This window comes from Artibeus jamaicensis, unplaced genomic scaffold (genome assembly GCF_021234435.1).
Source record: "Artibeus jamaicensis isolate MK-2021 breed Jamaican fruit bat unplaced genomic scaffold, CSHL_Jam_final scaffold_286, whole genome shotgun sequence".
Classification (NCBI taxonomy): domain Eukaryota; kingdom Metazoa; phylum Chordata; class Mammalia; order Chiroptera; family Phyllostomidae; genus Artibeus; species Artibeus jamaicensis.
Window position 1 is genome coordinate 938,215 of NW_026522034.1, and position 7,431 is coordinate 945,645.

At 48.6% G+C, this 7,431-nt stretch overlaps 1 long non-coding RNA gene across 1 annotated transcript; it reads right to left on the reverse strand.

Moving 5' to 3' along the window:
- Positions 1 to 285: 285 nt before the first annotated feature.
- LOC119042598 (uncharacterized) lies at positions 286 to 5,254 on the reverse strand. Its single transcript, XR_005081258.2, has 3 exons — positions 5,143 to 5,254; positions 4,195 to 4,466; positions 286 to 793 (listed from the first exon to the last, which is right to left on the reverse strand). It is a non-coding gene; the product is annotated as an uncharacterized LOC119042598 (long non-coding RNA).
- Between the last annotated feature and the right edge of the window lie 2,177 nt (positions 5,255 to 7,431).

The window sequence follows — 7,431 nt, forward strand, 5'->3', positions numbered from 1 at the left end:
GGGGTTGGTCTCCCGTTGCCTGGTGTGGACAGGTGACTCGGACGGCAGCTGGTCTTGGGTGGGGTGAGCCTGGTTGCACCTCTTGGGTCCTCTGCAGGCTTCCGAAGGTGTGTGCCTGAGCCGCACCCAGGGGAGAACACCACCCAGCCGCTACCCAGCTCTATGTGAGGAGTAAGTGTATGTAATGAAGGCACAACAGAGGGCCCTGCTCCAGGGTTCTTTCCCTTTTCACACTTCATGGGAAGAAGAGGAACTTAAAACAGAGCTTTCAGTCCTCTTCTCACACACAACAGAATCAGCGTTCACGGGGGGGGGGGGACCTTCCTCCGTGGAGGAAGATTTTGCGTGACTCGCTGGGAACGCGCAGTGGCTCTCAGGCTTGTAGCGGGTAGTGCGGCAGTGTAGGAGGTAGGGGGAGTAGCATTCTTGGCCCTGGGGACGCAGGGCGAAGTCCGATAACTTGGGGCGCTCAGGGGTGGAGGGTGCGGTGAGTTGGGCGGGGCCGGACGGGGTCGGGGATCTTGCACTTGGCAGTCAGCCTCCAGGCTAGCGGGAGGGTTTTCAGTCTGAGTCCCGGGTAAGTGTATTTTATGACCAGGAAACTGTTCCAGGAAAGAAGCTGTCTGGAAACTTAGGACTCTGCCTCCCCCACTTGGCTGTTTGGTTTTGGGCGAGTTGCTTCTCCGCTGCAGGCCTCCTTTTCTTCTCTTTGGAATACACGCATTCTCCAGGGATAATCTTGTACACAGACAGGATTTGCTCAACCCGCGTTGTTTTACTTACTTATTATTTGCTGATTTGAGAGAAAGAGAAAAACATCGATATGTTGTTCCGCTCATTTATGCATTCACTGTTTGCTTCTTGTATGTGCCTTAAGAAGCGATCAAACTCGCAACCTTGGTGTCTCCAGAGGATGCTCTAACCAACTGAGCATCTTGGCCAGGCCCAACCCACCTTATTTTAAAATTTTGCATTAGTTGCCAACATTTAAGAATCTGGAGTTATTTATCGGTTAAAACCCAGATTTCCTGTGTTCCCTGGAAAATCCAGAAGTCCTGGCCGCCCTGGACCTTCATTCTATCCAGGAACAGGTGGTTGATCTGAATCATGGCTGTTCTCACCTGGGCCTGGGCCATTTCACGCCTCTTTCCTCCTGTGCACTCTGATTGGGATCATGCTGTAGAGCCGTTCTAGATTGCTGTACGCTCCCACGCTCCCAGGACATGGGGCTGTCCACGACCCCAATACACACACCCAAGGTATAGGTGCCATGTGTAGTACTTTGTACTTGTGAGTGATGTTACGCAACTTGTGGTTGTCTAACAAAGGTGATAACACCGGTCCCTGCAATCTGCAACCTTTCTTTCCCTTGGAATGGAGACAGGCCACTTTGGGTCCCACGGGAAACTTGGGTTGATAGGGCTCAGACCCATTTCCCTAGGGCCATGTGAAACCCGGGAGAGTAGTAGGTGTCCTGCTTTCAGGAGTAAACTAGAGTTTACTAAACCCTGTATTGTCGACTGAAGGTCAAAGGTCATTGGTGCCAATTCAACACCAACAGAAGTCCCCAATTTGGGGTGCAGTGAAGGGAGAGACTTTATTCAGTGCAAACAGCTCAATCAGTGAGCAGCACCGCCATGGAACGCCGGTTGGCTCCTGGGAGGTAGATTTACAGCCCAGGAGGAGCTCCTTTGTAAGGGTGGGCCCAGCTGGCAGGAGCGCAGGGCAGGAGGCGGCTCCTCAGAGCAGCTTTTTCATGAAGCGCAGAGAGCACCCCCTGTTTGGCAACGACTATAGGCAATTTAAAGCTTTCAGCTCAGCCCCCAGAAGTCTGTCTTAAAGGGCCCATCATTCCCGGTATCCACAGTATAAAAACGCCCTTATTTAGTAAATTAGTAAGAAAACACAAAATGTCATTAGACATACCTTAAAAATACTTCTACTGAACAGTGCTCTTTTATATTTTAATTCTGATTCTGTATATTAATATATATTGAATTAAAAAATTTTAAATTCTTATAATTGTGAAATAAGATTTCCTTTTATATTTATTTTATATTTTATTTTATTTATTTATTTTTAGAGACCGGGGAAGGGAAGGAGAAAGAGAGGGAGAGAAACATCAATGTGTGGTTCCCTCTCACGCGTCCCCTACTGGGGACCTGGCCTGCAACCCAGGCATGTGCCCTAACTAGATTTCCTTTTAAAATAACTAAGGAAATAGCCCTGGCTGGTGTGGTTCAGTGGATTGAGCCCCAGCTTGTGAACCAAATGGTCACTGGTTTGATTCCCATTCAGGGCACATGCCTGGGTTGAGGGCCAGGTCTCCAGTAGGGGGCCCATGAGAGGCAACCAACCACATACCAATGTTTCTCATCATCTCTTTCTCCCTCCCTTCCCCTCTCTAAAAATAAATAAATGAAATCTTTAAAAGAAATAAAGAATAAATAACTAAGAAAATAAAAAATATACAGAAAAGAAAATGGGAAGGGAATCAAAATGGTGCACTAGAAAAACAAAACACAAAAGAAGGCACAAATGGAGCAACTCTATTAAGTGAAAGAAACCAGACACAAAAGATGATCTTCTATGATTCTGTTTCTATAAAATAAGCAAATCCAAAGAGCAGATTGGTGCTTACCAAGAGCTGGGGGAGGTGGAGAAAAGTGTTGCGCAGGGTTCCTTTTAGGGTGAACAGTTTTTGGCACTGTAGTGGTAATGGTTGAACAGCATCATGGCTGTTCTGAAACCCACTGAATTGTACACTTTAAAATAGTGAGTTTTGGGGGGGGGTGTGGGCTGGGATGGGAGTATAAGACAGAAAACTACTTGAACAATAAAAAAATAAATAAATAAATAGTTTTAGCCCCTGGCTGGGTAGCTCAGGTGGTTAGAGCACCGTCCTGACATCCCAAGGTTGCTGACTGAATCCCCAGTCAGGGCACATACTGAAATCAACCAATGAATGCATAAATAAATGGAGCAACAAGTCGATGTTTTTCTCTTTCTAAAATCAATAAATAGAAAAATAAATGAAATAGTTTTATGTGAGTTTAACCACAAAAGATGTTTTAAAGGAGGCAAGTGCTTTACAGATAAACATGAAGTGAGAACTACATGTGATATGGAGGCCATCCAAGAATGACTGGAGTTCAGGGACGGCTGTTCTCAGCCAGCGCCCGCCAGACCAGCAGCAGGCAGGGGCCCCCAGGTTGATAAAGGCCCCGATACAATGAGGCAGAAGGAAATGTTGACATATCTTTGTCCTTTCTGCTCCTGAATGTCACCCCCTGACTGAGGTGGCCAAGGAAGGATGTGACAGAGCAAAAAGAGGAACAAAGGACTGTGACTTTCACTGCCTACTACTCACAACCCTCTGGGGAACACACTTTGCAGAAATATTTTTGGGCCTGAGGAGGGAGGGCAAAAAGGCTGCAGATTTGTCTGCAGTGAGAGGAAAGATGAAGGGAAGCGGAGGCAGAGGTCCGGGTCGGTCTCCCATCTTGGAAAAGCCCTCTTCGACTCTGCATCAGCTTCTAGCTGCTGCCCCGTTTCTCCGTTTCCCTTTACAGCTAAACTCCAAGAGTTGCTTTTATTCACTGCTTCAGTTCTTCCCCTCCCTCTTTGCTCTTAATCCCCCTCAACTTCAGACTTCTCCCCCTCCTCCCACTCTCTGCAGCCTGCTGGATGCCACTGACCTCCAGTGCTGCCAAGTCCCTTGGCCAGTTCTCCAGCCTCATATTGGCCCACCCCCCAACGAGCAGTACAGTGTGCAGCTCACTCGGCCTTGAAACGCTGTCTTGTCTTCTCAGCCCCACGCTCTTCTGTTCTGCGTGCCCTCCTGCCTTGCCGAGGCTCCTTCTCAGTGTCTTGCTGATTTTTCTCACTTTCACTTCCTTCTGCTGTCTGCTTAAATGTTACCTTTTCAGTGGCATTTTCCCTGATGGCTTTATTTAAAAGTGTGTCTTTGCCCCACTCCCAACCAGCACAAATTACCCTCCTTCCCTGCATTGTTTTCTAGCATCTGTTACTATTTGATGTGCTCTATATTTTATTTATTCCCCCCACACACACACACGAATGTAAACTCCATAGGGCTTTCTGTTCTCTCCATCTCAGTGTAGAAGTACTTAACACTTACCAGGCCCCCTCCAAATAGTTCTATAATGAACAAAGGTCCAGAAGAGAAAGTACCTGCGTCCCTGGAAGTAGAAGTGCTTGGCCTTTGGCCTTGCCACAGATTCCTGATCCCCTAGGTGTGGGGAAGGTGTAGCAGGTGCTTTGGAGCTTCCAGATTCATCTGATCAGCCCACCTCCGATTTTAGCTGCGGCACTAGTGCTGGCAGTGTACACAGTCGGTGCCTCATTTTCAGCTTCTGCTGTGGGGTCTCTGCTTTTCTGCTCCCAGGCTTTCCCCAAAGCTGCAGGGGCTCTCTCCACCCATGGGCATAGCCTGGGAGTGCCTTCTGGAAAGGAAGGGACACAAGTCGAAACCCACTTTGTTGAATTTCACCTCTACCCTTTGTCATTCTCATACTCCCTCTGGTTTCCTGGAATCAGCCACCAAATAAAGTGCACCCAAACTCCAGGCTGAGGAGCTGCTTTCACGAGGATCCAAGGATCCGTTGGAAGACAGCATGAAGTTCTGCCTCAGAAGCCCAGCCTATGCCATTCTGAAATGGTTGTGAGGGGTCCCATTGCCCACTGCCAAGAAGTGCAGCTTCCAATGCCAAAGTTTGGTGAAAAGGAAAAATTATTTATTTAAAAGTTATACAGATTTAGAATGCACCACCAAGTCCTGCTCCCTTTAAAACCCCCCCACAAACACATGGTCCTGACCCCTTTGCCAAACGGGGCTGGAAGTCCACGGCTCAGCACTCCCAGTCCCAGTTCAGCATTCAGGCGTCTCCCCTGAATCCGGCTCCACTGGACAGGCCCCGCAATTCCCAGAACCACGAGTTGTGCAGCTGTGTTCTCCAGCTCTTAATCCAAAACCACACAGCACCTCCTTTCACAATAGATCTCACGGTGGGCCGGTGGGGCCCCTTCTTGGTAGAAGCCCTACTTGCTCTCAAACTGCATGGCAGAGAGAGAGAGAGAGAGAAAGTGTGCGCACGAAAGAGCGCGCGGGAGACCACGAACCTCATGGCTGCCAGGCCTAGTTTAAATCCTGGCCTGGAGCTTCTGGCGGGTCCCCATTTTCAATTCTTCCCACAGTAGGTTACATCTCCCTGTTCTTTGTACAGTTCATTTTTTTTTTCGGCTGCCATTATCAGTCCAGGCAGGTATGGCCTGGTGACACAGGGCAAACTGCTTTCCTGCCTCTCAAGCAGGCGCTGTGAGTGCCCTGGCCCCCTACATCACAAGCCCCGCCCCCCGCCTCCCCCCACCAAAAGTCAAAGTCACACCCGTCTGCCTGGCTGCCACAGATATGCGGAGCGCCTCTCAATGGTTGTCCTCCACTTCCCCCATCCCCCAAGCCAGGTTCCTGGGGGGCATCTAGCTCAGCACCCCGTTACAGTAATGCTAGAAGGCCAGCTGTCAGGGTGGGAGGCGGGAACCTGATGGCTCACTGTTCAGAAGGCAGCAGAGGCCTCTCCCCACTGCTGGGGAGTGAGTGGGGTGGTGAGACCTCCACTGTCCGGAAGCAGGAGACAACCTCCGGTGGGCTGCAATGAGAAGTTGAAGGGAAACCTTGGCTGATGTGGCTCAGCGCATTGAGTGCCGGCCTGGGGACTGAAAGGTGGCAGGTTCAAATTCCACTCAGGACACATGCCTGGGCTGCTGGCTGGTTCCCCATTTGGGGGTGCACAAGAGGCAACCAATTGCTGTATTTCTCTCACATCGATGTTTCTCCCCCTTTCTCCCTCCTTTCCCCTCTCTCCAAAAATAAATAAAACCTTTTAAAAATAAAATAAATATACATCTTAGCCATTTTTAAGTGCCCAGTTAGGCGGCATCAGGCACATTCGTACTGCTGTGCAGCCATCTTGTCATCTCCAGAACGCTTCCTCTCCCAAAGCCGAAACACCGCACCCATCGAACAACAAGGTCTCATCTCATGCGTCCCTGGCCTCTGGTGACCGCCACCGTGTTTTCTGTCTCTCTGAATTATGCAAGGGGAATCATACAATACTGGCCTGCGACTGGCTCATTCACTTAGCATAATGTCCTCAAGCTTCATTTGTGTTGCAGGATCTGTCAGAATTTCCATGTTTTTGAGGATGAATAATAATCCATTGTGCGGCTAACCCACATTTTATTTATCCAATCATCCGTGGGTAGGCTCATGGGCTGCTTTCATCTTTTGACTATTGTGTGTAGTGCTGCTACGAACATGAGTGTGCAAATATTTCTTTGCAAACCTACTTCCAATTCCTTAGTGTACATACCTAGGAGGGGAACTGCTGGATCATATGTTAAGTTTTTTTCTGGAACCTCCACACCGTGTTCCATGGTGGCTGCACCATCTGACATTCCCGCCAACAGCGCACCAGGGTTCTAATTTCTCCATGCCCTTGTCAACACTTGTTTTTAATTAATTGATTTTAGAGAGAAGAAGGGAGAGAGGGAGAAACATCAATTTATTGTTCCACTTACTTATGCATTCATTAGTTGATTCTTGAATGTACCTTGACAGGGGATCGAACTGAGTTGATGCTCTGGGCTACAGGTGTGTGTGTGTGTGTGTGTGTGTGTTTTAAAGACCTTATTTATTTTAGAGAGAGGGGAAGGGAGGGAGAAAAAGAGGGAGAGAAACATTGATGCTGGAGAGACACATAAACTGGTTGTCTCTTGCATACTCACAACTGGAGGCCTGGCCGGGAATAAAACCCGAAACCTTTCTGTTCACGGACTGGTGCTCAACACCGTACATGCGGACTTGTTTTTTTAATAGTAGTCATACTAATGGGTCTGAGCTGGTATCTCATTGTGGTTTTGTGTTTCCTGTAATTTGCTAATATAGTTAATACTGCATTGAAAATTCTCGTGCATAAGATGGGAGGCTCACTTTTGCTTATAACAGAAATTCGAAATAAAAAGGCGTCATTTCTCAGCTAAAACCTGCAGGTCTGCAGCACACTCTGCTGGCGAGACTGCAGGGAGCTGGCATTCACACACATTGCAGCGGAAACGCAGATTGGCACAACCTGCTGCTTATGGAGACTGGAAATCGTGCAGCAAAGTTGCATGTGCCTTCATCTCTAAGCGGGTAATCTCACTTCTCAGAATCCCTCCCAAAGCTTTTTATTGTTGGTCTGCATTTCCCCCCACCCACCCCACCTTCAATCCTTCCCTCCTTTAGCTGTGTCCATGGGTCCTTTATACATGACCCTGCCCCCTCCTTTTCCCCCTTACCCCGCTTCTCCCTCCCCAAAGCTCACTGTAGTAGAAGCGGCCCTGAAGTGAAGAGCGCTGTATCAGTCATGG